Raw genomic sequence first — 10,138 nt, 5'->3', positions numbered from 1 at the left:
ATACAATGGAGCTCCAATATGTCTGGCAGCGGACTTCTCAGTGGAAATCTTACAGGCCAGAAGAGAGTGACATGACATATTTAAAGTGCTGATGGAAAAAACTTTTCTCCCAAAATAGTGTATCCAGCGAAAGTATCCCTCAAACATAAAGGAGAAATAATATCCCAGACAAACAAAAACTGAGGGATTTCATCAACACCAGAGCTGTTCTATAAGAAATGCTAAAGGGAGTTCTTCAATCTGAAAGAAAAGAATGTTAATAAGCAATAAGAAATCATCTGAAGGTACAAAACTCACTGGGAATAGTAACTACATAGAAAAGCACAGAATAGGCCGGGTGTGGTGGCTCACACCTGTAATCCTAGCACTTTGGGAGGCCAAGGCAGGTGAATCACTTGAGGTCAGGAGTTTGAGACAAACCTGGCCAACACGGTGAAATACTGACTCTACTAAAATTACAAAAATTGGCCAGATGTGGTGGCACATGGCTGTAGTCTTAGCTACTTGGGAGGCTGAGGCAGGAGAATTGCTTGAATCTGGGAGATGGAAGTTGCAGTGAACCAAGATCATCCATTACATTCCAGCCTGGGCAACAGAGCAAGACTCCATCTCCAAAAACAAACAAACAAAAAAAAGCAAAAAAAGAAAAAGAAAAGAAAAGAATATTATAACACTGTAATTGTGCTGGGTAAACTACTTATATCCTGAGTAGAAAGACTAAACAATGAGCCAATCAAAAGTAATAACTACAATAACTTTTCAAGACCTAGACAACACAGTAAGATATAAATAGAAACAACAAGTAGAGGGTTGAAGTAGAGGGATGAAGATAAACTGCTGAGTTTTCATTAGTTTTCTCTTTGCTTGTTTGTTAGTTTGTTTCCTTGTTTATGCAATCAGTGTTAAGTTGTCATCAGTTTAAAATAATAGGTTATAAGATATTATTTGCAAACCTCTTGGTATCAACTCAAAAAACATACCACAGATACAAAAGCAAGAAATTAAACATATCACCAGAGAAAGTCACCTTCACTTAAAGGAAGACAAAATCAAGGAAAGAAGGAGGAGAAGACCACAAAACAACCAGAAATCAAATAACAAAATGGCAGGAGTAAGCCCTCACCTGTCAATAATCACATTGAATGTAAATGGACTAAACTCTCCAATCAAAAGAGAGAGTGACTGAATGAATTAAAAAAAAAAAATCTATTGCTTACAAGAAACACATTTCACCTATAAAGACTCACATAGACTGAAAATAAAAGGATGGAAAAAGATACTCCACACCAATGGAAATGAAAAGACAGCAGGAGTAGCTACACTTATATCAGACAACATAGATTTCAAGACAAACACTGGCCAGGCACAGTGGATCATGACTGTGATCCCAAGCATTTTGGGTGGCCAAAGTGGGTGGATCACCCGAGGTCAGGAGTTTGAGACCAGCCTGGTCAACATGACAAAACCTCGTCTCTATTAAAAATACAAAAATTGGCCAGGCATGGTGGCACATTCCTGTAGTCCCAGCTACTTGGGAGGGTGAGACAGGAGAATTGCTTGAACCCAGGAGGCAGAGGTTGCAGTGAGCCAAGACAGTACCACTGCACTCCACCCTAGGTGACAGAGTGAGACCTAATCTAAAAAAAAAAAAAAAAAAAAAGATGTCAAGACAAAAACTATAAAAAGAGACAAGGAAGGTCATTATATAATAATAAAGGAGTGAATTCAGCAAGAGGATAGAGCAATTGCAAGCATGTATGCACCCAACACTGGAGCGTCCAGGTATATACAGCAAATATTAAAGCTAAAGAGAGAAATACACCTCACTACAATAATAGCTGGAGACTTCAACACCCCACTTTCAGCACTGTACAGATTATCAGACAGAAAATCACCAAGGAAATATTGGACTTCATCTGCACTATAGACCAAATGGACCTAATGCATATTTACAAAACATTTCCTCCAATGGGTGCAGAATGCTCATTCTTCTCCTTAGTACACCAATTATTCTCAAGGATAGACCATATACTGGACCACAAAACACGTCTTTAAAATTAAAAAAAAAAAAGAATCTTCCCAGACAACAATGTAATAAAACTAGAAATAATAACAAGAGTTATTTTGGAAACTATACAAACACATGAAAATTAAACAATATGCTCTTGAATGACCAGTGGGTCAATGAAGAAATTAAGAAGAAAATTTAAAAAGTCTCCCAGCCAGGGAAAGCCAGGGACCCGATGGCTTCCCTACTGAAGTTTATCAAATATTTAAAGAAAACTAATACCAATTCTACTCAAACTATTCTGAAAAATAGAGGAGGGAATACTTACAAACTCATTCTATGAAGCCAGTATTACCCTGATACCAAAACCAGACAAAGACACATCAAAAAAAGAAAATGACAAGCTAATATCCCCGATGAACAATGATGGAAAAATCTTCAACAAAATATCAACAAACTGAATTCAACAACACACTAAATTCATCATTGATCATTCATCATGACCAAATGGGCAAGGATGGTACAAGATATGCAAATAAATTAATGAAATACATTATATCAAAAAAATGAAGGAAAAAACCCATATGATTGTTTCAACTGATGCTGAAAAAGTACTTTATAAAATTCAATATTCCTTCATGACAAAATCCCTCAAAAAACTGGGCACAGAAGGAACGTACCTCAACACAATAAAAGCTATATATGACAGATCCACAGCTAGTATCACACAGAATGGGGAAAAATGGAAAGCCTTTCTTCTAAGATCTGGAACACAACACAAGAATGCCCACTTTCACCACTGTTATTCAGCACAGTTCTGGAAATCCTAGCTAGAGCAATCAGACAAGAGAAAGAAAGGGCATCCAAATTGGAAAGGAAGGCCAGGCATGGTGGCTCACGCCTGCAATCCCAGAACTTTGGGAGGCTGAGGCAGGCAGATCACTTGATGTCAGGAGTTTGAGACCAGCCTGGCCAACATGGTGAAAACCTGTCTCTACCAAAAATACAAAAATTAGCTGGGTGTGGTGGTGGAAGCCTGAAATACCAGCTACTCGGGTGGCTGAGGCGGGAGAATCGCTTGAAGCAGAGAGGCAGAAATTGCAGTGAGCCGAGATTATGCCACTGCACTCCAGCCTAGGTGACAGAGCAAGATTCTGTCTCAAAAAAAAAGGAAAGGAAGAAGTAAAGTTATCATTGTTCGTAGATGATATGATCTTATATTTGGAAAAACATAAAGAATCCACCAAAAAACTATTAGAACTGATAAACAAATTCAGTAAAGTTGCAGGATACAAAATCAACATACAAAAATCAGTAGCATTTCTATATGCCAACAGCAGATAATCTGAAAAAGAAATCAAGAAAGTAATCCCACTTATAATGCTACAAATAAAATTAAATACCTAGGAATTAACTTAACCAAAGAAGTGAATGACCTCTACAATGAAAACTATGAAACACTGATGAAAGAGATTGAGGAAGACACCAAAAAATGGAAAGATATTTCATGTTCATGAACTAAAAGAATCAATATTGTGAAAATGTTCATATTGCCCAAAGCAGTCTATAAATTCAATGTAATCCCTATCAAAATGCCAATGACATTTTTCACAGAAATAGAAAAAACAGGCTGGGCATGGAGGCTCACGCCTATAATCCCAGTACTTTAGGAAGCCAAGGTAGGAGGATCGCCTGAGGTCAAGAGTTTGAGACCAGCCTGGGCAAGATGGTGAGACCCCATCTATACAAAATTTTTTTTAAAAATTAAAATTAGGAGAAAAAAATGCTAAAATTATATGGAACCACAAAAGATCCAGAATAGCCAAGCCATATTGAGCAAAAAGAACAAAACTGGAGGAATCACATTACCTGACTTCAAATTATAGTACAGAGTATATAGCACAGCATAGTACTGGCATAAAAACAGACACATAGACCAATGGAACCATCAGGCAGGATGAGATCACCAAGGAGACATACATAAGAAAGAGGAAAGGCCTGGAGCCTGAACCTTAGGGCCCTCCAATGTTCAGTGGTCAGGGAAATGAGGATGAACCAGCCAGCAACAAATCTACATCTGCAGTGAACTCACTTTTTACAAAAGTGCCAAGAACTTACATTGGGAAAAACACAGTCTCTTCAATAAATGGTGCTGGGAAAACTGGATATCCATATGCAGAAGAATAAAACTAGACTCGTATCTCTCACCATATATAAAAATAAAATTAAAATAGAGTGAAGACTTAAATCTAAGACCTCAGGCTGAGCATGATGTCTCATGCCTGTAATTCCAGTACTTTGGGAGGCCAAGGCAGGCAGATCATTTGAGGCCAGGAGTTTGAGAGCAGCCTGGGAAACATGCTGAAACGCTGTCTCTACTAAAAATACAAAAACTAGCTGGGCGTGGTGGCACGCATCTGTAATCCCAGCTACTTGGAAAGTTGAGGCAGCAGAATCGCTTGAACCTGGGAGGCAGAGGTTGCAATGAACCAAGATCGTGCCACTACACTCCAGCCTGGGTGACAGAATGAGAGTCCATCTCAAAAATAAAATAAAACAATATGTATGTGTGTGTGTGTGTGTGTGCGCGCGCGCACACGCGCGCAAGTGTATATATAAAAAACCTCAAACTATGAAAGTGTAGAAAGGAAACATTGAGGAAACTCCCCAAGACATTGGGCTGGACAAAGATTTCTTAAGTAATACTCCACAAGCACAGGCAAGCAAAGTAAAACATGGACAAATGGGATCACATCAAGTTAAAAAGCGTCTGCAGAATGAAGCAAACAGTCCACAAAGTGAAAAGACAACCCACAAAATAGGACAAAATATATACAAACTATCCATTTGACAAGGGATTAATAACCAGAATATATAAGGAGCTCAAACAACTCTATAGAAAAAAAATCTAATAATCCAATTAAAAATGGCCAAAAGATCTGAACAGGCATTTCTTAAAGGAAGACATACAAATGGCAAATAGGCATATGAAAAGGTAGGTGCTCAGTATCACTGATCGTCAGAGAAATGCTAATCAAAATTATGACAAGATGTCATCTCATTCCAGCTAAAATGGCTTTTATGCAAAAACTAGGCAATCATGAATGCTAGTGAGCATGTAAAGAAAAGGGAACCACCACACACTGATGACGGGAATGTAAATTAGTACAACCACTATGGAGAACTGTTTGGAGGTTCCCCAAAATACTAAAAGTAGAACTATCATATAATCCAGCAATCCCCCTGCTAGGTATACACCCAAAATATGAGGAAATCAGTGTATCAAAGAGATATTTGCATTCCCATTTATTGCAGCACTATTCACAATAGCTGAGATTTGGAAGCAACCTAAGTGTTCATCAGCAGACAAATGGATAAGGAAGATGTGGTAGTTATACACGATGGAGTACTATTTGGCCATAATAAAAGAAGGGGACCCTGTCATTTGCAGTAACATGGATAGAACTGGAGGTCATTATGTTAAGTAGACCAGGCACAGAAAGACAAACTTCACATGTTCTCACTTATTTGTAGGAGCTAAAAATTAAAACAATCCAATTCATAGAGATAGAAAGTAGAATGACGGTTACCAGAGGCTGGGAAGGATAGTGGGAGAGATAGGAGAGGGGATGGTTAATGGGTACAAAATACAATTAGATAGAAAGAATAAGCTACTATCTGATAGCACAACAGGGTGACTACAGTCAACAATAATGTACTGTATATTTTTATTGTAAATAACTAAAATAATATAATTGGATTGTTTGTAACACAAAGACAGAATAAATGCTTGAGGTGATGGATATATTTACCCTTATGTGATTATTATACATGGTATGCCTGTATCAAAATATCTCATGTACCCTATAAATATATACACCTACTATGTACCCACAAAATGGAAAATTAAAAAAAAAAGCTGGAGTAGTTACATTAATTTCAGACATAGCAGACTTCAAAGCAATGAAAATTATCAAGAATAAAGAGGACCATTACATAATAATAAGACGGTCAGTCCTCCAAGCAGCCATAACAATTCTTAATGTGTATGCAACTAACAACAGAGCATCAAAATACATATGGCAGAAACTGATAGAACTGCAAGGAAAAATAGATGAATCCACTATTATAGTTGGAGATTTCAATACCCCTCTATTACACACAGCAGATAGAAAAATCAATAAAGATATAGTTGAACTCAACAGAGCCAAGAGGCCAGTTCCAAAAGGGAATAATAAAAACAGAACAGGCAGTACTCTAGCAATTTGGAAATCCTGATGAGCAGCTATTGCAAGGCTTTCCCACCCTAGAGATGGGAACTTTTTCATGATTGGGTCCAGGTCTGCTCCCTGGGTGGTGGGCTGCAGGGGGGCGGGGCGGTGCTCCCTGATTATTGTTTTTAGGCCCTTGGCCCTATGCTCTGGGAGATTCTTCCTTCTCCTTTTCCTTTTCACCATATCTAAATTGAGCATTGGCGAATATGCCCTCCCTTGCAGCTGCATTGGGACACAAAACTTGTGCAACTGCTCAGATTCCTTTGACAGCTTCCTCCAACCACAATTCCAGAAACCTGCCTTGAAGGCATCCTTTCAAAGGACAAAACAACATATATACAAGGACATTAATTGCAGCCTTATTTGTAATATCAAAAGACTGGAAACAATTCAAATGTTCATCAAGTATTAAAGTATTATTCTAGTTGGTTGAATACATTATAGTACATTTATACAATGAAATACTGATGCAGCTGTAAAAAGAATGAGGAAGATCTCTCTGAACTGAAGGGACCGCCAGAATATATTGTTAAGTGAGACAAGCAAGATGCAGAACAATGCATACAGTATGCCAACTTTTGTGTAAGAAAAAAGTTATATATATATACGTGTGTGTGTGCATGCGCGCACACACACACACAGAGAGAGAGAGAGAGAGAGAGAGAGGATTGCAGGCAAGAACCTACAAGATGACCTTGCCTTTAACTGACAGTGAGAGGAGGAGGTTGGGGGCACACCAGGATTCAGACTTGAACATGCTAAACTCAGGATGCTAGTTACGCATCCATCCAATCAGAGATGTTGAACAATTAGTTGGATTTATGAGTCTGAGGGCCAGAAAGGGTCTGAATTGGAGACGTAATTATTAGAGTCACTGGCATACAGCTGGTGTTTAAACCCATGAGGCAGGATGAGATCACTAAGGAGACATACATAAGAAAGAGGAAAGCCCTGGAGCCTGAACCTTAGGGCCCTCCAATATTCAGTGGTCAGGGAAATGAGGATGAACCAGCCAGCAAGAAGAGAGGAGAGGGCCAAGTGAGTGGAAAGTTTCTCAAGGAGAAAATGACTGCCTGTGCAGAATCAGATAGGGACAGAGAATGACCATTGGCCTTAGCAACTGACCTTGCCAAGAGCAGTTTCAGAGGAGGCGAGGAGGAGTCCTGATCAGAGAAGCTTTAAGGGGAAATGGAAGCCCACATATTGGGATAGTGAGTATAGTTATATTTTTTAAGAGTTCATCGCTGAAGAGTAGTGGGAAAAGAGACATGGAGTCAAGAGAAGATCAACATTTTAAGATAGGAGAAATGATAGCATGTTTGTATGCTGATGGTCCAGTAGCGGGACAAACTGATGATAGCAAAAGTGAGTCTTATCATATAATTTATAAATATGAGGGAAATGATACTTTGGGAGGCAGTTAGGAAAAGTTAAAACTGTTGGCCAATAGGACGTCCATCCCCACCACGTCCTAGAATGAGCACAGCATGTCTCTGGCCCTGCCCATCAATAGCCACAAAGCTGTGAGCAGCTTCTGTCCCAGCCACTGGGGAGACAGGCTGCCACAGAGGGACAATAAAAGTGAAACCACCTCCATTAATCAGTGTACAGGATTAGATATGAATGGCTGAAGCCTTGCCAAAAAGCTCCAACTCTGACAACTGACCAGGAAAATCAAAAGGCTTTTAAGCAAAAACATGTCTCTGAGAGCTTCTATGATGCCCGCCTGAAAAAACGGTCACAGAGCTCACAGACACAGCTGTCTAGTCCAAGGGCAGAAAGCAGAGTTCTCCACAGAACCCACTACTGCTGGGAAAGAGAGGAGCAGACTGAGGGGCTACAAAAAACAGGCCCCTGGATGAAGAAATATCTCTCTCCTTTCTCACTCATAGTTGTGTGGTTCATACACTAGCCCTTGTGACAACTTGCTTTGACCAACAGAATGTAATAGATGTTATGGAGTTTGGGATCTGAGCTTAGGCCTCAATAAGCCATGCATGCTCTTATTTACTCCCTCAGAGCCCTGTGGGGCTGCCATGAAAACAAGCCTGTGCTAGCCTGCCAACTATGAGGGACCACACAAAGTAGAGACAAGCCATCCTGGACCTAGACCAGCCAGCCTCAGCCAACACAGAAGTTGGCTGCAGTTGAATGTGTGAGCCCAACTGAGAACAGAAGAACCACCCCACTGATCCCAGTCCAAATTGCAAACCCACAGAATTGTGAGCTCATAAACAGCTGCTATTTTAAGCAGCAAACACTAACTTACATACCCAACTAATATCCACAGGTGAGCAAGTAGAATTCAGTGACTATTGGTTTACAATATATCTTTGGTTAAGAATTACTCAGTGAGACTTTAAACCTCAATTTTTGGCATTGCTACAATAGAGTATGGGCTGAGGTCAGTCTTGGGGATGAAAGGCAAAGCCTCAAGGATGGAAACAGCAAGGGTGGGAGTATGCTCAGAGGTGAACATGAAGAATGGCATGCTGCTATGTTTGAATGTTCCCTACAAAACTCATGTTGAAATTTAATTGCCATTGTAACAGTACTAAGGGATAGGTCTGTGGAGAGGTAATTAGGCCATGATGACTCTGACTTCATGAATGAATTAATGCCATGATTGTGGAAGTACGTTAATTATCGTGGGAATGAGTTCACTGTAGAGGAGCACATTTGTTCTTCCCTCTCTTGTGTGCACTTTATCTCTTACCCTCTCACCTTCTGCCATGTAATGATGCAGCAAGAAGCCCTCATGAGATGCCAACCCCTTGATTCTGGACTTAGACTCCAGGACCATAAAAAATAAATTTCTGTTTATTATAAATTACCTAATCTCAGTTATTGTTATAGCAGCACAAAATAGACTAAGATACACACCCAGCACCATTCCATGCCACACTCCGGAGATCAGGCCTGTGATCCTCATATCTCCAGAGACCCACTAGCTCCAGTGCACAGAGTCCAGTCTTCCTAGGGGTCTGTGTGACCCTCTTCGTTGAGGCAGGACCTCCTCGAACCTCATACAACAAATGCGTACCCCTCCTCAATGCTTACATTTCCTTACCTTGTCCATTAGATTCTAGCCAGCATGATCCTGCCTCTGTCCACAAAGACTCACAGCAAGCACAACAAGCACTTCCCGCTTCTGCAAAGGATGCATTCTGAGGATGCGTACCAAGAAGGAGAGTGCAGAACTCGACATGACTCCCTTACATGTTGGGGAACATGCTGATCTGCTTATCCAACATCCTCATCCCTTTCTCCCCTACAAAGAGAACAGGTAGAAATGTGCCCAGATAAAGACTACATATCCCAAACTCCCTTACAGTGAGAGGAGTCATTCATTCATCCCTCTAGAACTTATTGAATACCTACTGGGTTTCAGCAAGTTCTGGAGATGCCCCAGTGAACATAACAGATTGTTTGTCCTCATGGAGTCACATGGTAGTAGGGAGAAAGGGTGACAATAGGCAAATGCCCAAGAAAATAATGTAGAAAGAGTATATCACATGGTGATGACTGCTTCAAAAATACATAGAGTAGGGTACAGGAAATCGAGTTTGCACAGCAAGAGTGAGAGCACTATTTTTTGTAAGATAGTCAAAGAGGACCTCTCTGAAAATGTTTTTTTTTTTTTTTTTTTTTTTTTTTTGGAGATGGAGTCTCACTCTGTTGCCCAGGCTGGAGTGCAGTGGCATGATCTCAGCTCACTGCAACCTCTGCCTCCCAGGTTCAAACGATTCTTCTGCCTCAGCCTCCCGAGTAGCTTGGATCACAGGTACCCGCCACCATGCCTGGCTAATTTTTGTATTTTTAGTAGAGATGGGCTAGTAGAGACGTTTGCCAGGCT

General features: G+C 40.2%; 1 long non-coding RNA gene across 1 annotated transcript in view; it reads right to left on the bottom strand.

Moving 5' to 3' along the window:
* LOC105541070 overlaps positions 1 to 9,553 on the bottom strand; it is a 26,707-nt gene extending 17,154 nt beyond the window's left edge. Inside the window, exon 1 of the long non-coding RNA XR_001006292.1 lies at positions 9,353 to 9,553. This is a non-coding gene — a long non-coding RNA (uncharacterized LOC105541070). The remainder of the gene's footprint in view (positions 1 to 9,352) is intronic.
* Positions 9,554 to 10,138: the final 585 nt, after the last annotated feature.

Source organism: Mandrillus leucophaeus, unplaced genomic scaffold (genome assembly GCF_000951045.1).
Source record: "Mandrillus leucophaeus isolate KB7577 unplaced genomic scaffold, Mleu.le_1.0 Scaffold231, whole genome shotgun sequence".
NCBI classification, from domain to species: domain Eukaryota; kingdom Metazoa; phylum Chordata; class Mammalia; order Primates; family Cercopithecidae; genus Mandrillus; species Mandrillus leucophaeus.
Note: the sequence above shows the minus strand (reverse complement) of the source record. Positions and strands in the feature narration are given on the sequence as shown.